This window comes from Mobula hypostoma, chromosome X1, assembly GCF_963921235.1.
Source record: "Mobula hypostoma chromosome X1, sMobHyp1.1, whole genome shotgun sequence".
Classification (NCBI taxonomy): Eukaryota; Metazoa; Chordata; class Chondrichthyes; order Myliobatiformes; family Myliobatidae; genus Mobula; species Mobula hypostoma.
In genome coordinates, this window is record NC_086128.1 from 56,430,059 (window position 1) to 56,451,611 (window position 21,553).

The window sequence follows — 21,553 nt, forward strand, 5'->3', positions numbered from 1 at the left end:
TGAAAAACGTCATCTCGTTTTTACTGTGTATTGTACCAGCAGTTATGGTCGAAATGACAATAAAAAGTGACGACTTGACTTGAAGCAGAATAGACAAAGGAGAATCGATGGATGTTGTGGACCAATTTTCAGAATCAATTTAACAATTTAACAATTTAAGAGCACATGGTATGACAGGAAAGATACTAGCATAGACAGAGCAATGACTGATAGGCAGGAGGCAAAGAGTGAGAATTAAAGGAGCATTTTCTGGTTGGCTGCCGGTGACTAGTGGTGTCCCATAGGGGTCTGTGTTGGGACCACATCTTCTTACATTATATGTCAATGATTTGGATGATGGAATTGATGGCTTTTTTTGCCAAATTATTGGATGATACAAGAAAAGATGGAGCAGCAAATAGTGTTGAGGGAGCAGAGAAGCTACAGAAGTGTTTAGGTGAAAGGCCTCACTTGAGGTATTGGGAGCAGCTCTTGGCCCCTTATCTAAGAAAGGATATGCTGGCACTGGAGAAGGTCCAGAGGAGATTCACGAGAATGATTCCGGGAATGAAAGCGTTTACCTTTGAGGAGCATTTGATGTCTCTGGGCCTGTACTCACTGGAATTCAGAAAAAATGAGGGTGGGGAGATCTCACTGAAACCTATCAAATATTGAAAGGCCTCAACAAAGTGGACGTGGAGAGGATGTTTCTTATGGTGGGGGAGTATAGGGCCAGAAGGCACAGCCTCAGAACAGAGGAGTGTCCTTTTAGAGTGGAGGTGAGGAGGAATTCCTTTAGAGAGAAAGTGGTGAATCTATGGAATTTGTTGCTACAGATGGCTGTAGGGATCAAATCATTGGGTATATTTAAAGCAGAGACTGATAGATTCATGATTAGTCAGGGCATGAAGGGATACAGGGAGAAGGCAGGAAACTGGGGCTGGGCGGGAAATGGATCAGAGATGATAAAATGATGGAACAGACCTGATGGGCCAAATAGCCTAATTCTGCTCCTATATCTTATGGCCCAAGATTGACTGACTGGCAGGAGGCAAAAAATGGGAATAAAAGAGGCCTTTTCAGATTGGTTTGTAGGTGACTAGTGGTGATTCACAAGGTTTAGTATTGGGACCACATCTTTTCACATTATATGTCAATGATTGGATGACGGAATTGATGGCTTTGTTGCCATGTTTGCAGAAGATATGAAGATCAGTGGATAGGCAGGGAGTTCTTGGGAAGCAGAGAGCTTGCAGAAGGAATTAGACAGATTAGGAGAATGAGCAAAGGAGTGGCAGGTGCAGTATAGTGCAGGGAAGTGTATGATTATGCACTTTGTTAGAAGGAGGAGTTGTGAATCGGTATTGGGACCACTTCTTTTCATATTATATGCTCATGATTTTGATGACAGAATTAGACCATAAGACCAGAAGATATAGGAGCAGAATTAGGCCATTGGGCCCATCAAGTCTGCTCTGTCATTCCAGCATGCCTGCTTTATTATCCTGCTAAACCCCATTCTCCTGTTTTCTCCCCTAACCTTTGATGACCTGACTAATCAAAAACCTATCAAGTTCCACTTTAAATATACTGAAAGTCTTGGCATCCACTGTCGTCCATGGTAAAGAATTGTACATATTCACTGTACTCTGGCTACAAAAATTTCTCCTCAACTTTGTTCTAAATGGGCACCCTTCCATTTTGAGGCTGTGCCCTGTAGTCCAAGACTCGCCCACTTTAGGAAACATCCACTCCATCTTGGACTTCCGATATGTTTCAGTGATGTTCCCTCATTCTTCTAAACTCCAGTGAAAACAGACCCAGAGCCATCAAATGCTTCTCATACATTAACCTTTTCATCCTGGAATCATTCTCGTGAACCTCCTCTGGACCATTTCCAATGTCAGCACACCTTTTCTTAGATAGGAGGCCCAAAACTGCTGACAATAGTCCAAGTGCAGTCTGACCACTGCCTTATAAAGTGTCAACATTACATCTTTGCTCTTATATTCTAGTTCTCTCAAAATGAATACTAACATTGCATTTGCCTTCCTTACCACTGACTCAACTTGCAAGTTAACCTTCAGGGAATCCTGCAAAAGGACTCCCCAAGTCCCTTTGCACCTCTGATTTTTGAATTGTCTGCCCATTTAGAAAATAGTCTATGCTTTTATTCCTTCTCCCAAAATGTATGAATATACACTTTCTGATACTATATTCCACCTGTCACTTCTTTGCCTATTCTCCCAATCTGTCTGTTTTTCTGCAGATTCTCTGCTTCCTGAACCCGACCTGCCCCTCCACTTATCTTTGTATCATCTGCAAACTTGGCCACAAGGCCGTCAATTTCGTCATCCAAATTGTTGACATATATTGTGAAAAGAAACGGTTTCAACACTGACCCCTGCATAGCACTACTTGCCACCTGCAGACAACCAGAAAAGCCCCTTTGTTCCTACATTTTCCTCCTGCCAGTCTGCCAATCTCTATCCATTATAGTATCTTTCCTCTAATACCATGGGCTCTTATCTTCTTTAGCAGCCTCATGTGTTGCAACTTGTCAAAGGCCTTCTGAAAATCTATTTCCTATCACAGGAAAGATGGATGAGCTTAGGGCATGGATCAACATATAGAATTATGATACTGTACCCATTAGTGAGACTTGGTTGCAGGAGGGGCAGGACTGGCAGCTCAATATCCTGGAGTTCCTTTGTTTCATTGCTGCTGAGCGGGAGGGATTAAAGAGGGAGGGCTGGCGTAACTAGTCTGGGAAAATATCACAGCAGTACTCAGGAAAGACTGGAGAACTTTTTTAGTGAGGTATTATAGGTGGAAATGAGGAATAAGAAATCTCTGACCATGTTAATAGGGTTATATTCCAGACCTCAGTCCTGATGAAGAGTCTCAGCCCGAAACGTCAACTGTTTCCAATTTTCCAGAGATGCTGCCTGGCCTGCTGAGTTCCTCCAGCATTTTATGTGTGCTGCTTGGATTTCCAGCATCTGCAGATTCTCCCTTGTCTGTCAACAGTCCATCAGATTTTAGAGAATCAAATTTGTAGAAAGATCACAGACCATGCAGGCGCTTGGACATCAGCGAGTTAGACCAGCAGAAAGAATTTAAAAAGAAGACAGCTTTATAGAGCGGGCGATGGAGTAGAGGGAGTCAAAGTAGGAGGGCTTTGGCGATAACAGGTCGAAGCGAGGTAATTTACTTGTGAAGAATGTCTGAGAAGCCGGTGTTCTGAACTACGTGTCAAATGTGGGATGTTCAGGAGACTCCCAGCCTCCTGGATGGCCACATCTGCGCAGTGATAGGGAACTGGAGCTGCAGCTTAATGACCTTCATCTAGTCAGGGAGAGTGAGGAGGTGATAGAGAGGAGCTATAGGCAGATAGTCACACCGGGGCCTCGGGAGACAGATAAGTGGGTAACAGTCAGGAGAGGGAAGGGGAAGAGTCAGGTACCAGAGAGTACCCCTGTGGCTGTCCCCCTTAACAATAAGTACTCCTATTTGAGTACTGTGGAGGGGGAATACTTACCTGGGGGAAGCAACAGTGGCCACGCCTTTGGCACAGAGTCTGGCCCTGTGACTCAGAAGGATAGGGAGAGGAAGAGGATGGCAGCAGTGATAGGGGACTCTACAGTTAGGGGGTCAGACAGGCGATTCTGTGGACGCAGGAAAGAAACACAGATGGTAGTTTGCCTCCCAGATGCCAGGGTCCGGGATGTTTCTGATCGCGTCCATAATATCCTGAAGTGGAAAGGAGAACAGCCAAAGGTCGTGGTACATATTGGTACCAATGACATAGGCAGGAAAAGGGAGGAGGACCTGAAAACAGACTAGAGGGAGTGAGGAAAGAAGTTGAGAAGCAGGACCATAAAGGTAGTAATCTCTGGTTTACTGCCCATGCCACGCGACAGAGAGTATAGGAGTAGAGTGAGGTGGTGGATAAATACGTGGCTGAGGGGTTGGAGCAGGGGGCAGGGATTCAGATTTCTGGATCATTGGGACGCTTCTGGGGCAGGTGTGACCTGTACAAAAAGGCTAGGTTGCACTTGAATCTGAGGGGGACCAATATCCTGGCGGGGAGGTTTGCAAAGGCTATTGGGGAGAGTTTAAACTAGAATTGCTGGAGGGTGGGAACCGAATTGAAGTGACGGAGGAAGGGGCAGTTGGCTCATAAATAGAGAAAGCTTGGAGACAGTGTGAGAGGGAGGACAGGCAGGTGATAGAGAAGGGATACATTCCAGAATGAGGGGTCACAGTATGAGGATAAAGGGGAAACCTTTTAGGACCGAGATTAGGAAAAGCTCCTTCACACAGAGAGTGGTGAATCTGTGGAATTCTCTGCCAAGGAAACAGTTGAGGCCAGTTCATTGGCTATATTTAAGAGGGAGTTAGATATGGCCCTTGTGACTAAAGGGATCAGGGGGTATGGGGGGAAGGCTGGTACAGGGTTCTGAGTTGGATGATCAGCCATGATCATACTGAATGGCGGTGTAGGCTCAAAGGGCCAAATGGCCTACTCCTGCACCTATTTTCTATGTTTCTATGTTCAGACCGATGGCTTGAGATGTGTCTATTTTAATGCAAGAAGCATCATAAACAAAGCAGATGAGCTTAGAGCGTGGATCAGTACTTGGAGCTATGATGTTGTGGCCATTACAGAGACTTGGATGGTTCAAGGGCAGGAATGGTTATTTAGAGTGCCAAGCTTTAGATGTTTCAGAAAGGACAGGGAAGGAGGCAAAAGAGGTGGGGACGTGGCACTGCTGATCAGAGATAGTGTCACGGCTGCAGAAAAGGAGGAAGTCATGGAGGGATTGTCTATAGAGTCTCTGTGGGTGGAAGTTAGGAACAGGAAAGGGCCAATAACTCTACTGGGTGTTCTTTATCGACTACCCAATAGTAACAGGGACAGCAAGCAGCGGATAGGGAGACAGATTCCGGAAAGATGCAATAATAACAGGGTTGCTGTGGTGGGAAATTTTAATTTCCCAAATATTGATTGGCATCTCCCTAGAGCAAGGGGTTTAGATGGGGTGGAGTTTGTTAGGTGTGTTCAGGAAGGTTTCCTGACACAATATGTAGATAAGCCTACAAGAGCCTTTGTACACTCAGTCAAGAAGAAAAGAAAATCTTATGAAAGGTTCAAAAAACTAAGTAATGATAGAGATCTAGAAAATTATAAGGCTAGCAGGAAGGAGCTTAAGAATGAAATTAGGAGAGCCAGAAGGGGCCATAAGAAGGCCTTGGCAAGCAGGATTAAGGAAAACCCCAAGGCATTCTACAAGTATGTGAAGACCAAGAGGATAAGACATGAGAGAGTAGGACCAATCAAGTGTGACAGTGGAAAAGTGTGTATGGAACCAGAGGAGATAGCAGAGGTACATAGTCAGGGGTATGTCAGTTTTTTACGCAGAGGGTGGAGAGTGCATGGAATGGGCTGTCCATTCCACTGTGGAGGAGGCGGATCCAATAGGGATCCAATGGGCTGTCCATTCCACTGTGGTGGAGGCGGATTCAATAGGGTGTTTTAAGAGACTCCTGGATAGGTACGTGGAGCTTAGAAAAATAGAGGGCTATCAGTAACCCCAGGTAATTTCTAAAGTAACTACATGTTCGGCACAGCATTGTGGGCCGAAGGGCCTGTATTGTGCTGTAGGTTTTCTGTGTTTCTATGTTTCTATGCTGCAAGAAACATAAACTTGTCATAGTAGGAGATTTTATCTTTCCACATATTGACTAGGACTCCCAGACTCTTAAAAAGACTAGATGGGATAGGGTATGTCAAATGTGAGTAAGTTTCCTTCATCAGTACATAGAAGTCTCAAGAGAGAGTATTGGGGAATGAGACAGGGCAGGTGACTAAAGTTTGTGTAGGGGAACACTTTGTATCTAGTGATTATAATGCCATTAGTTTCAAGGTAATTATGGAAAGGATGGGTCTGGTCTACGGGTTGAGATCCTAAATTGGAGAAAGGCCAATTTTGATAGTATCAGAAAGGATCTGGTAAGTGTGGATTGCGGCAGGCTGTCTGCTGGCAAAGATGTACTTGGTAAGTGGGAGTCCAATAGTGAAATTTTGAGAATACAAAGCTTGTATGTACCTGTCAGAATAAAGGGTAAAGATAACAGGTGTAGGGAACCTTGGTTTTCAAGAGATATTTAGGCCGTGGTTAAGGAAAAAATTGAGGTGCATAGCAGGTATAGGCAGATAGGAACAAATGAGGTACTTCTGGAGAGAAGAAATGCAAGAGAACACTTAAGAAAGAAATCAGGAAGGCTAAAAGAAGGCATCAGGTTGCTCTAGCAGACAAGGTGAAGGAGAACCCTAAGGGAATCGGCAGGTATGTTAAGAGTAAAAGGATTTCAAGGGACAAAATTGGTCCTCTGGAAGATCAGAATGGTGATCCATGTGTGGAGCCAAAAGAGATGGGGGAGATCTGAAATGGATTTTTGTATATGTACGTGCTCCTACTTACTCAGGAGGTGGAAACAAAGTCTATAGAAGTGAAGCAAAGCAACATCAAGTTCATGGACCCAATAAAGATTACAGAGGAGGAGGCGTATGCTAACTTGAGGCAAATTAGGCGGGGGGGGGGGTAAATGCCCAGGGCCTGACAACGTGTTCCCTCAGACATTGTGAAAGGCACTGCCCTAGCAGTGACATTTAAATCATCCTTATCAACAGGTGTGGTACCGGAGGTTTGGAGGATAGGTAATGTTGTTCCACTGATTAAGGAAGGCTCTAAACATAAACCAGGAAATTATAGGCCGGTGAGTTTGATCTCAGTAGAGGGAAAATTATTGGAAGGTATTCTAGGGAACTGGATATGTGAGCATTTGGATAGATGTGGACTGATTAGGGATAGTCAGTATGACTTTGTGCATGGTGGGTGGTGTCTAACCAAACTTATAGAGTTTTTGAGGAAGTTACCTGGAAAGTTGATGAAGGCAAGGCATTGGATGTTGTGTACATCGACTTTAGCAAGACATTTGACAAGGTCCTGCATATGAGATTAGTCGCTTGGCATTCAAAATGAGGCAGGATTGGATTAGACATTGGCTTTGTGCGAGAGATCAGAGGATGGTAGTAGAGGGTTGCCCCTCTGACTGGAGGTCTGTGACAGGTGAAGTGCTGCAGGGATCGGTGCTGAGTCTGTTGTTTGTCATCTATATCAATGATCTGAATGATAATGTGGTTAATTGGATCAGCAAATTTGTGGATGACACCAAGACTGGGGGTGTAGTGGACAGTGAGGAAGACTATCAAAGCTTGCAGTGGGATCTGGACCAGCTGGAAAAATGGGCAGAAAAATGGCAGATGGAACTTAATGCAGTGGAGTGTGAGGTGTGTTGCACTTTGGAAGAACCAACCAGAGTAGATATTACACAGTGAATAGTAGGGCACTGAGGAATGCTGTAAAACAAAGGGATCTGCGAATACAGGTCCATAATTCAGTTAAAGTGGTGTCACGGGTAGATAGGGTTGTAAAAAAAACTTTTGGCACATTGATCTTTATAAATCAAAGTATTGAGAATAGGAGATAGGTTGTTACATTGAAGTTGTTGGTGAGGCCTAATTGGAGTATTGTGTGCAGTGTTGGTTACCTACCTGCAGGAAAGTTGGAAATAAGTTTGTAAGAATACAGAGAAAATTTACAAAATTGTTGCCGGGGCTAGAGGACCTGAGTTATAAGGAAAGATTGAACAGGTTAGGATTTTATTCCTTGAAATGTGGAAGATTAATTGCTCTTTCTGTTTGATAAACCTGTCTAAGCTTGTTTTTATTTACTGTATATTATTTAGTCTTTGGTTGGAACAGTAAATAATGGTATTTTCCAATGTGTATGCTCCAAATATAGATGACCCATGTTTTTTGAGCGTTTTTTTTTTCATTTTTGCCAGATCTAAGTCTGTACTCATTGATGATGGGTGGTTGCTTAGATCATTCATCCCCTAAACTAATGATACCAAATATAACAGATGTGTTTTATTAAATCTTTTTTAATGAAATGTGGTATTGTTGATGCTTGGTGCTTTTTTCATCCAGTAAACAAGGAATATTCATTTTTCTCTCATGCCCATCATACGTATTCCAGGATTGATTTTTTTTTTATTGATAGCCAAATGATTCCATCAGTTCAATCCTATGACTATAAAGAGATTGCTATCTCAGATCATGCTCCGGTGCTCCTATCTTTAAATCTCCCTGGTCTTCTTCAAACAAATAGGTTTTGGCGATTTAATTTAACTTTGTTATCTGATAAAGATTTTTTAAAGTTTAAAGTTTATGGAGAGACAAACTACTCTTTTTTTTGAAGAGAATACGTTAGAGGAGACTTCTAGTCTTATCAGATGGAATGCCTTTAAGGCGTCTATTAGAGGACGAATTATTTCTTATACTGCAAATATTAAGTAAAAAGCTAATAAAGAGAGAAGTGATTTAACTAATCAGCTGAAATAATTAGATCAAGAGTATGCCTTGGCTCCAGAACCTGCCTTATATAAAGATATGTTGAAACTAAAACTAAATATGATCTCCTTTTAACCTATCCAATTGAAACCCAACTCCTAAAAGATAGAAGTCAATTTTATATTCATGGAGATAAAACAGGTAAATTATTGGCTGATCAAATTAAAACCTTTATAGCTAAACAGTAGATTAAAGAAATATGCAAAGCTAATGGTGATTGGACAACTGATTACTTAGCAATAAGTGATACTTTTAGAGAATTTTACTCTAAACTCTATCGTTCTGAATCTTCTAAGGATAACACTGTAATGAACAATTTTTTAGACCAACTAAACATTCCTACAATTTCTGCTGACAACAGAAATTTGTTGGAACAACCTATTTCTTTTGAGGAAATTGTTGAGGCTGTGTGCTCATTACGTTTGAGGAAAGCCCTGGGTCCAGATGGATTTTCTGGAGAATTTTACAAGATCTTTTCCTCACTGCTTATACTTCATTTATGTTCAGTTTTTTCAGATTCATTCAAGTCAGGCAGACTCCCTTAATCTTTTTATGAGGCTTCCATTTCGCTTATCCTTAAAAAGAATAAGAATCCAACTGAATGCTCTTCTTATAGATCAATTTATTTACTTAATGTTGATACTAAGATCCTATCTAAAGTTTTGGCCCATAGGATTGAAAATATTTTACCATCTGTCATTTCCAATAACCAAACTGGATTTATCAAAAATCGATATTCTCACTTTAATATTCGTCAGTTATTAAATGTTACTTATTCTCCTTCAAACATGATATCGGAATGTATGGTATCTCTAGATGCTGAGAAAGCTTTCGACAGTTGAATGGAATTATTTTTTTAAAACTTTAGAAAAATTCAATTTTGGACCCGTTTTCATTCAATGGATTAAATTACTTTATTTGGCTCCTTCCGCTAGGGTTATCACTAATTCTCATAATTCCAAACCATTTAAGCTTCAACATGGCACTGGACAAGGCTGTCCGTTGAGCCCTTTGCTTTTCAATCTGGCCTTAGAACCCTTAGCCATTGCCTTTCGAGAATCTAATGATATCACCGGTATTTTAAGGAGAGACACTATTCATAAAGTCTCGCTGTACACTGATGATCTGCTGCTATTTATTTCTAATGTTGAGACTTCATTACCCCATGTGCTTTCTTTACTCTCCTGCTTTAGCCAGTTCTCAGGTTATAAATTAAACCTACATAAAAGTGAACTTTTCCCTTTGAACAATTTGATACCAACAAATTCTAACCTTCCTTTTAAAATTGTAAGAAACCAATTTACCTACTTAGGTGTAACAATTACTAAGAACTATAAGTGTCTATTTAAAGAAAATTTTCTTATCCTATTGAATCACGTAAAAAGGATACTATCAAATTTGTCGCCTCTTTCGTTATCACTGATTGGCCGAATTAATTCTATCAAAATGAATATATTACCTAAGTTTATATATCTTTTTCAGGCATTGCCTGTTTTTATTCCTAAATCTTTCTTTGATTCCCTTGAATCTATTATATCTTCTTATATATGGAAGAATAAGCATTCTAGATTAAGTAAAATTCATCTTCAGAAAGATAAAAAGAATGGAGGATTAACCTTACCAAACTTGAGATTTTATTATTGGGCAGTTAATATAAGAAATCTTACATTTTGGTTATATAGTTTACCCAAGACTCATTTTTTTCGATACCTACAAATAAGAGATTTTTTACAGTCTCAAATAAGTACATTTCCGAAAAGTCCTGATGAGAATCTATTAGATGTAGTTTTTAATTTGAAACCTTTTTATAATGGATCTATATCTAATATTTATAATATGCTGCTGGGAATGAGAAGTGTTCCTTTAGATAAAATTAAAAATCTTTGGGAACAAGATTTACAGACTTCAATTTCTGAGGAAGCTTGGAATCAAATTTTTAAATTGGTTAACACTTCATCGTTGTGTGCCCGCCAATCTCTCCTACAATTTAAAGTAGCCCATAGGGCCCACATGACTAAGGATAAGTTGTCTCGTTTTTATTTAGATATATCTCTGTATTGTGATAAATGTAATAATGGAGAAGCTTCACTCATTCATATGTTTTGGACATGTCCGAGTCTTGGAAAATATTGGAAAGAAGTATTTCAAATTTTCTCGATACTTCTTAAAGTAAATTTTAAGCCTAATCCTTTGACCACTTTATTTGGTATTGTTGGAGGAAAGGATATTATTTTGGAGGCATCTAACTTGCACATTTTGGCTTTTATTTCTCTTATGGCCAGAAGGACGCTCTTGCTTAAATGGAAAGATGTAGCCCCTCCTATTCACGCCCAATGGTTACGTAATGTGATGTCATGTTTAAATTTAGAGAAGATTCGATGCTCAATCTCTGTATCTAGCCAAGACTTTCAAACATTGTGGGGACCTTTACTGAATTATTTTCAAAACCTTTGATTTGTTGTTAAAGTGCAGATGATGGCTAATAATTTTTTTTCCTTTTTTCCTTTACTAATCAGCTTTGATCTTGGTAGTGGGTTAGATTTTTTTATATAATAAAATTACTATATTTCAATGTTACGAATTAATTAATCTGTATGAATATAGAGTAAGGAGTCTTTATATGCGATTTAGTATAATGTATGAATATATATTTTTTCTTGTACTCTGTATTCTTATATGTAAAATTAATAATAATAAAAATATTGGAAAAGATAGAAACATCAAGCAAATGCAGAAGTTTGGAGATTGTTTGGGTGTTCCAACACTATGCAGTCTCTGAGAGGATTCCAAGAGGCAAATGCAGTGTGCACGAACCTCGTAGCAGGCAGGCTGCAAGATGGGGTGCAAGCTGATGTTTGGCTCTATTTCGCTGATTAACGCTTCCATTGTTTGCCTACTAAAATGACGAGGGTGATTGAAGCATCGAAGCGAGTGTGGAGCGTGAACATCAGCTGCCTGTCTTTTGATCGTTCTGCTGCACTACCAGTGTGGAGAGAGCCTGCCACAGCAGAGACTGTTCTTTTCTATGTTTGGATGTGGACTTGGACTATAAAATCTTTTTTTCAGTCTTATAGTTATTATATTCTACGTTTTTTCAGCCAATCTTGTTTTTTGTGCGGGGAGAGGGTTTTGGGGGTCGATGTGCCTGATCCGTTTTGTTCGTTTTTTTGTGTGGGGGAAGGAATTAGGGGGTTTGCATTGAACATTCTGTCCAGTGAGATGCCATGTAACAATCGAGAGAGCGGAGCAGGATCAGATATACTGAAGGACAGCTGATTTTGGGCCTTTTATTTGGTAGGCATTGGAAGACAAGGGTGGTGTGGGGTGGAGCACAAAGGAAGATGCTTGCAGAATCCCACCTGAAGGAGAGACCACGTTGTAAGAGACCACGAATGGTTCCAAGGAAGAAATGCTAATACTTCTGAGTTAGCCAGTTTAATTGAAATGGTCTTGTTCAAAAAAGTACTGTAGTCAGTGGCCAGATTGATTGACTTGGTCATCTGGGTCTCGAGTGAGACCCAACACTCCTCACCAAGATCTCCAATACTCCAAGATCTGCACAGCAAACACTTCCACCTGGTGGTGTCCAGCCACAATGACAGTTCCTCTGTGGACAACACTCCCACCTGATAGCAACGCACATAAAAATTGCTGGTTAACGCAGCAGATCAAGCAGCATCTATAAGAAGAGGTACAGTCGACATTTCGGGCCGAGACCCTTCGTCAGGACTAACTGAAAGAAGAGATAGAAAGAGATTTGAAAGTGGGAGGGGGTGGGGGAGATCCAAAATGATAGGAGAAGACAGGAGGGGGAGGGATGGAGCCAAGAGCTGGACAGGTGATTGGCAAAAGGGATATGAGGCTGGAGAAGGGAGAGGATCATGGGAAGGGAGGCCTAGGGGGAGAGAGAAGGGGGAGGGGAGCCCAGAGGATGGGCAAGGAGTTATAGTGAGAGGGACAGAGGGAGAAAAAAAAGAGAGAAAAATAAATAAATAAACAGATAAACAAACAAACAAACAAATAAATAAATAGCTAGATAAATAAATAGCTAGATAGATAGATAGATAGATAGATAGATAGATAGATAGATAGATAGATAGATAGATAAATAAATAAATAAAGGATGGGGTATGAAGGGGAGGTGGGGCATTAACGGAAGTTAGAGAAGTCAATGTTCATGCCATCAGGTTGGAGGCTACCTGATGGTGACTTACCACAATGACAGGTTCTCTGTGGACAACACTGGCACCTGTAGACAAGATTCCTACCTGGTCGTGTCCTCTGGCAATGAATCAGAAGCAGAATCAGATTTATTATCACAGGATGTGCCTTGAAATTTGTTAACTCAGCAGTAGCAGTTCAATGCAATACATAATACAGAAAGAGAAAAATAGATAAATAATAATAAATAAATTACAGTAAGTACACAGTACATATGCAAAAACAGAAATAATATATATTAAATGAGGTAGTATTCATTGGTTCAATATCCATATAAGAATCGTACGGCAGAGGGGAAGAAGCTGTTCCTGAGTTGCTGAGTGTGTGCCTTCAGGCAATGACAGGCCTGTTGGACAACTCTCCTGCCTGGTGGTGTCCTGCCACAATGACAGATCACAATGTGGAACCAGTCAGGAGACAGACGCAGGCTGTGGAAGTGAGGCAAAGCAACAGCAAGGTCATGGATCCTGTAAGTGAGACCATATAGGAGCAGAAATAGCCCAGCCAGCCCATTGAGTCTGCTCTCATTCTCTCAACCCCATTCTCCTGCCTTTTGCCAACAACCTTTCATGCCCTGACTAATCAAGAACCTATCAATCTCTACCTTAAGTATACCCAACGACTTGGCCTGCAGAGCCGTCTATGACCATGAATTCCACAGATTCACCACCCTCTGGCGAAAGATTTTTTTCCTTATCTTTGTTCGAAATAGATGTCGCTCTACTCTGAGGCTGTGCCCTCTGGTCCTAGACTTCACTATAGGAAACATCCTATACATCCACTCCATGTAGGACTTTCAATATTTGATAGGTTTCAATGAGATCCCCTCTCATTTTTCTAAACTCCAGGACAGGTCCAGAGCCATCAAATGCTCCTCATATGTTAACCCTTTCATTCCAGGGATCATTTTCATGTACCTCCTCTAGACCCTTTCCAATGTTAGCACATCTTTTCTTAGATAAGGGGCCCAATACTGTTCGCAATATTCCAAGTGCAGTCAAACTAATATCTTATAAAGCCTCAGCATTATATCCTTGCACTTATAGTCCAGTCCTCTCAAAATAAATGCTACCATTGCATTTGCCTTCGTTACCAATGATTCAACTTGCAAGATAGTGTTTAGGGAATTATCCACAAGGATTCCAAAGTCTCTTTGCACCTCTGATTTTTGAATTTGCTCTCCATTCTCCCCGGGAGAAGTTCCAGAGGATTGGAGGGTTGTGAATGTTGTTCATTACTCAAGAAAGGGAGTAGAGATAACCCAGGAAATTATAGTCCAGTAAATCTTACTTCAGTGGTTGGTAAGTTGATGGAGAAGATCCTGAGAGGCAGGATTTATGAACATTTGGAGAGGCATAATATGATTAGGAATAGTCAGCATGGCTTTGTCAAAGGCAGGTCATGCCTTACAAGCCTGATTGAATTTATTGAAGATGTGACTAAACACATTGATGAAGGGAGAGCAGTAGATGTAGTGTATATGGATTTCAGCAAGGCATTTGATAAGGTACCCCATGCAAGGCTTATTGAGAAAGTAAGGGGGCATGGGATCCAAGGGGACATTGCTTTGTAGATCCAGAACTGGCTTGCTCACAGAAGGCAAAGAGTGGTTGTAGATGGGTCACATTCTGCATGGAGGTCAGTGACCAGGGATCTGTTCTGGGACCCCTACTCTACGTGATTTTTATAAATGACCTGGATGAGGAAGTGGAGGGATGGGTTAGTAAATTTGCTGATGACACAAAGGTTGGGGGTGCTATGGATAGTGTGGATGCTGTGAGAGGTTACAGTGGGACATTGATAGGATACAAAACTGGGCTGAGAAGTGGCAGATGGAGATAAGTGAGAGGTGGTTCATTTTGGTAGGTCAAATAAGATGGCAGAATATAGCCGTCTCCTTCCATTTGCTCTTTAAGTCCCAAGGTTCGTAAGCTGTTTCTCCTACTCCTGTTTTCCAAATCAATAATCTTCTGTCTCAGTATTTTATTGGACTTGGATTGTTTTTCATACAGCTTTTGCAAATCATCCATTCTCTCGTCCAGTATAGTAATAACCTCTTCATGTTCCTTTATCTTCTTATCATGCTCGGTTAGAGTTGCTTGAATATCGTCTAATTTCGTACCTATTTGCTTAATTTCAGTGCTGATTTGTTGTGAATCTGCCAACGCTTCTTTTCTGAACTGTTGAAACTCCTCAGTAAGCTTTTGAATTGAGCCCTTAATAGCTTCCAAAGCTGCTTTTGTAGTCACAGTAATATAATAACCCGTCTAACAGTAGTACTTCAAAAGGTTGGAGACAAAAGTAAGTAAGTTAGGAGCACCAGCAGAGAGCTGTTACTCCATCAGTGGCCACCAGGCAAATCTCACTTGATGTTTCAATTGCCCTTGTGGCTTTCATCGGTGAACAATGGAAGCTATAATAGCTGTAATGGGGTCAAATATCGGTACATGTGCCATCCTACCACAAGGTCGCCTCACTCTGCCTCTGCCTCCTGAACTCACAGAGACTGCAGAGCGCTGTCCCAAACGATCTCCAAATGGCAAAACACAGTCTCCAACAGTTCCAGAATCACACCTAAGACAAGAAACAAATGTAAAAAGCATAAAAGAAGTGAAAAAGATGGTTTCATGATCTACCCAGAAGATTTTGACTAAAGAAGCGTTGTACGCAGGCATCATCTTGACCACATGAGTTATCTTGGTCAGCATCAGTGAGTTGGGCCAAAGGGCCTGTTTCCATTTTCTATGATATATGAATTTGTACGGTCAGATCAAAGTTGCCAATGTAGCTAACAATGAAGTGACAGAAGCAAATACAAGTGTTACTGCCTACAGTCTGATACCTCACTGTAAACCCAATACAGTCTGTACCACAATCAATGTTGAAGGAGGTTATTACTGAAACAACAAGTGTAAAGCACTGTTAACCTTCTCAAATGCCCAATCCCAACAAAAACCAGGAAAGGTCCTTCATCATCTTTATGTCAACTGCAATCACAATACATAATTGAACCCCCCCCCCCACCCACCTCAAACACCAACCCGAACACAACTGAAGCCTCAAAGACCTTTTGGTAAGAACCAAACTGCAGGTCATCAAGATTCTCAAGCGGGAGAGTGAGCTTCAGTGTTTGTGGTGCACATTGGTACAGTCAGATAGCTGGAAAGGAGGAAGAGGTCCTATGAGGTCGGGAAGAGGCTGAAGAGCAGGAGCTCCAAGGTACCAATCTCTGTATTACTCCCAGTGCCACATCTGAGTCAGGGCAGGAAAAGGATGATAGTACAGATGAATGTGTGGCTGAGGAATTAGTGCAGGGAACAGGGCTTCAGATTTCTGGATCAATGGGATCTCTTCTGGGGAAGGAATAACCTGTACAAAAAGGATGGGTCATACCTGAGCTGGGGACCAATATTGTGTAGACAGGTTTGTTAGACCTGTTGGGGAGGATTTAAACAAATTGGCAGGGAGGTGGGAACCAGAATGATAGAGATGAGGATGGGACAGTTGGTACACAACTAGATGAAGTGTGGAGTGAGAGTGCAAGGAAGGACAGGCAGAATGGGGCAAAATGACAGTCAGTGGGATGAGTTGAAGTGTAACATGGGGGCAAAATCTAAAAGGGTGATGAATACAGGACTGGAGGTGTTATATGTGAATGCATGCAGTATACGGAATAGCGGATTTAGAGATTGGCAGGTTCGAATTGTGGGCATCGCTGAGTCGTGGCTGAAAGAAGTTCATAATTGGGAGCTTAAGAACCAAGGAGACACATTTTATTGAAAGAGAGGCAGGTAGGCAGAAGGGGTGGCGTGGGCTCTATTGGTAAAAAATGAAATCAAATCCTTAGAAAGTGGTGACTTCAGATCGGAAGTTCTAGAATCCTTGTGGATAGAGTTGATGGAATACCCTGATGGAATTACGTATAAGTCTCCGAACAGTATACAATGAGAGATAGAAAGGCCATGTTATCAGGGTAATGTTACAAAAGTCTTGGGGAATTTCAATAAGCAGGTAGATTGGGAAAATTAGGTTGGTGCCGGATCCCAGGAGAGGGAATTTGTAGAAAGCCTACAATATTGGCTATTTAGAGCAGCTTGTGTTTGAGTGCAGTAGAGGAAAGGTAATTCTAAATCGCGTGTTGTGTAATGAACCAGTTTTGATTAGGGAGTTTAAGGTAAAGGAACCCATAGGAGACAGTGATCACATAATGATAGAATTCACCCTGCAGTTTGAGAGGGAAAAGATAAAGTTATTACAGTAGAGTAAAGGAAATTACAGATGCAGGAAAGAGGAGTTGGCCAAAGTTGATTGGAAGGGGACACTAGCAGGGATAAATGCAGAACAACAATGGCTGGAGTTTCCAGGTGCAATTAGGAAGGCTCAGGGAAGATACATCCCAAAGATGAACAAGTATTCTAAAAGGAAGATGAGGCAACCATGGTTGACAAGGGAAGTCAAAGACATCATAAAAGCGAAAGAGAGGCCATGTAATACAGCAAAAATTAATGAGAAGTGAGAGGTTTTGGCAGCTATTAAAAACCAAGAGAAGGTAACTACATAAACCATTTGGAAAGAAAAGAGAAAATATGAAGGTAGTCTAGCCAATAATGCAACAGAAAATATCAAAGATTTTTTTCAGAAAGAGAGGTAATAGTGGATATTGGACCACTGGAATATGATAGTGGAGAGATAGTAATGGGGGACAAAGAAATGGTGAATGATCTGAATAAGTATTTTAGATCACTCTTCACTGTGGAAGTTATTGGGATCTGAATCAGAATCAGGTTTATTATCACTGACATTCAGTATGGTGCAAAAGTCTTAGGCACATATATATAGCTATGGTGCTGAAGACTTTTGTACAGTCCTGTATTTGTCAACGTGCAGTGTGAGCAAGTTTGTAAATCTGGTGGGAGCAAAGGATGTTGGGAATGGCGAGGGTGGATCACCACAGGAGTGGCTTGGCGTAGCTGGTAGAGAAGGAGCAGGGGAGGGGGTGCAGACACACCCAGCCCTGAGACACCAAACAAGAACATTTCATTCCAAACAACTGGTTTATTGATCAGTACGGAATATCTCTCTCCCTTCCTCTTTTCCCAACTATGATTCTCCTGTCCTTGTCTCCTTCCAACTCTTAGTCCACAATAGAGACCAGATCAGAATCAGGTTTATCATCACTCACATATGTCATGAAATTTTTTTTTTGCTGCAGCAGTACAGTGCAATACATAAAATTACTGCAGTACTGTGCAATAGGTAGGCACCCTAACTGTATACGGTACATGTGCTGAATAAAGAATAAAAGAGACACAAGTGGATATTGAACCACTAGAATATGATGCTGGAGAGGTAGTAATGGGGGAACCAAAAAAAGGCAGATGAACTTAAGTATTTTGCTCAGTCTTCACTGTGGAAGAGGCTTATCTGTATGCCAGAAATTCGGGAGTGGCAAGGGGCAGAGGTGGCAGAATATAGTATTAATGGTAAGCCTCTGATCTCTCTATACCCATGACTGTGTGGCTAGGCAGAGCTCAAATGCCATCTGCTGATGATACAACTATTGTTGGTAGAATCTCAGACCGTGATGAGAGGGTGCACAGAAGGAACCAGTTAATGGAGTGGTGTCGCAGCAACAACCGTACACCCAACATCAGTAAGACCGGAGGGCTGATTGTGGATTTCAGAAAGGGTAAGAGGAGGGAACATAAACCAATCCTCATACAGGGATCAGAAGTGGAGAGAGTGAGCAGCTTCAAGTTTCTGGGTGTCAATATCTCTGAGGATCTAACCTGGTCCCAACGTATCAATGCAGCTATGACAAAAGCAAGGGTACGGCTATATTTCATGAGGAGTTTGAGGAGATTTGGTTTGTCACCCAAAATACTTCTATAGATGTACCATGGAGAGCATACTTACAGTCTGGTATGGAGGGGCTATTGCACAGGATGGAAAGAAGCTTCAGAAAGTTGTAAAACTAGTCAGTTCCATTATGGGTATTAGTCTCCTTATTTTCCAAAACATCTTCAAGGAGCGATGTCTCAGAAAGGCGACGTCCATTATGAAGGACCCAGGGCATGTCTTCTTCTCATTGTTACCGTCAAGAAGGAGGTACAGAATCCTGAAGGCACACACTCAACGATTCAGGAACAGCTTCTTCCCTTCTGCTATCCAATTCCTAAATGGACATTAGACCCAGGACACTACCTCACTTTTTAAATTTTTTTCTGTTTTTGCACTATTTTTTATTTAACTATTTAATATACATTTATACTTCCTGTAATTGATTGATTATTTTTCTATATTATCATGTATTGTGTTGTACTGCTGCTGCTAAGTTAACAAATTTCATGACATATGCCAGAAATATTAAACCTGAATCTGATTCTAATTCTGGTCACCCTGGAGCAGGTGCAGTGCGTCACTGCCAGTGGTCCCAAGGGGGACTAGGGATGTCTCTGTCCAGTGCTTGGGTCCAGGATACCCAAGGTATCGATGACCCTCTGCTTTTGTGCACTCAGCCCCCATGTTACTCCTGAACCTGAGGGGGACCAATATCATTGTGGGCAGGTTTTCCAGAGCTTTTGAGGAGGGTTTAAACTAATTTGGCAGGGCAAGGGAACTGGAGTGATAAGGCTGAGATGGGGCAGTTGGTATACAAGCCGATGCATTGTGTAATGAGACTGTGAGAAAGGACAGGCAGATGATTGGGCAAAATTGCATACAGTGGATGAGTTGAAGGGACAAAATCAAAAGGGGTGATGAATACAGAAGTATTCATGTTATATTTGAATGCACGCAATATACAGAATTATGTAGGTGATCTTGTAGTGCACATAGAGATTGGCAGGTATGATGTTGTGGGCATCACTGAGTCTTTGCTGAAAGAAGATCATAGTTCAGAATTTAACAATCAAGGATACACGTTGTATCAAAAGGACAGGTAGGCAGAGGGATGGGGTGCCTCATTTGGTAAAAAATGCAATCAAATCCTTAGAAAGAGATGAAATATGAATGGAATATATGGAACCTTGTGGGTTTAGGTAAGAATCTGCAAAGGTAAAAAGACCCTGATGGAATTATATACAGGCCTCTGAACAGTTGCTGGCCAAAGTTGATAGAAAGAGGATACTGGCGGGGTGATGTCAGAACAGCAATGGCTGGAGTTTCTGGGGGCAATTTGAAAGGTGCAGCAAAAGAGAGGGTATACGATATAGGAAAATCTAGTGGGAAGTTAAAGGATTGGGAAACTTTTAAAAACCTAACAGAAGGCTTCTTTATAGTTGCACAGTTAGAACAGCAAGAATGTAAGAATGCAAGGAGACCTCCAGTGTCCCTGACAACTTTACCTACAAGAAGTGCATCCAGTTGCAGCTTCTGGCATTGCCACTTTAAGGAGTTGGATCTGGAAATGGATAAAGTCCAAATCATTCGGGAGGCTGAGGGGGTAATAGACAGGACAAGTAGAGAAGCAGTTACATCCAAGGTGCAGGACACAGAAAACTGGGTGACAGTCAGGAGGGTGAAAGGGGTTAAACAGCCAATGGAGAGTACCCCTGTGGCCAACCCCCTCAACAACAGATATATCACTGGATATTGTTGGGAGAGGGGATACCTAGCAGAGGAAAGTCACAGCGATTGGGTCTCTGACACTGAGTCTAGCTCTGTGGCTCAGAAGGGAAGGGGGAGAAGAGGTGAGTTGTGGTGATAGGGGATTTGTTGGTTAGGGGAACAGGAAGGAGATTCTGTGGATGAGAACGAATTTCCTGGATTGTATGTTGCCTCCCGGGTACCAGAATCTGAGGCACCTAGGATCGAGTCCTCAGCATTCTTAAGTGGGAGGGTGAGCAGCCAGAAGTCATGCTCCAGAAAGATACCAATGACATACATAGATAGGAAGTGAGACAAAGTTTTGCAAAGTGAATTCAGGATGTTAGGTGCTAAATTGAAAGACAGGACCTCCAGAGTTGTGATCTCAGGATTGCTACTCCTGCCTTTGTGCGAGTGAAGCCGGAAATTGGAAGATCATGCAGTTTAACATGTGACTAAGGAGTTGGTGTAGGAGGTAGGGCTTTAGATTTTTGAATCATTGGGCTATTTTAGAGGGTAGGGGAGACCTGCACAGAAGAGACGGTTTGCTGGAGGGCAACTAATATCCCAGCAGAAAGGTTTACTAATGCTGCACAGGGCGATGGAGTGGGTTAAACTAGAGTTGCAGGGGGTGGGAACCAGAGTGCCAGAACAGATAGTAGGGAGATTGTGGAGACAGATGCTGTTGAGACCTCAGACAAAGTCAGGAAGAGAAAGGTTGAGCATGGTGCAATTAATGTCCTGAGCTGTGTACAATTCAATGCAAGAAGCATTGTAGGAGAGGCAGATGGATATTGTAGCCATTATCGAGGCTTGGTTGCAGCAAGGGCTGGACTGGCAGCCCAATATTCGGGGGTTCCATTGTTTCAGATGCGACAGAGTGGGAGGGATTAAAGGGAGAGGGGTGTTGTTACTAGCCAGGGAAAATGTCATGGCAGAGCTCAGTCAGAACAGGCAGGAGATCTTGTCTATTAGGCTTTATGCAGGGAATTGCGGAATAAGAAAGGTATGACCACGTTAATGGGGCTATATATAGACCAGCCAACAGTCCGCGGGATTTAGAGGAACAAATTTGTAGAGAGGTCGTAAACTGTTGAAAGAAACACAAGGTTATCATAGTAGGTGATTTTAGCTTTCCACATATTGATTGGGACTCCCATACTGTAAACTGACTAGATGGGATGGAGTTTGTCAACTGTGTGCAGGGAAGCTTCCTTAATCAGTGCATAAAAGACCCAAGGAGAGAGTCTTGATCTGTTATTAAGGAATGAGACAGGGCAGATG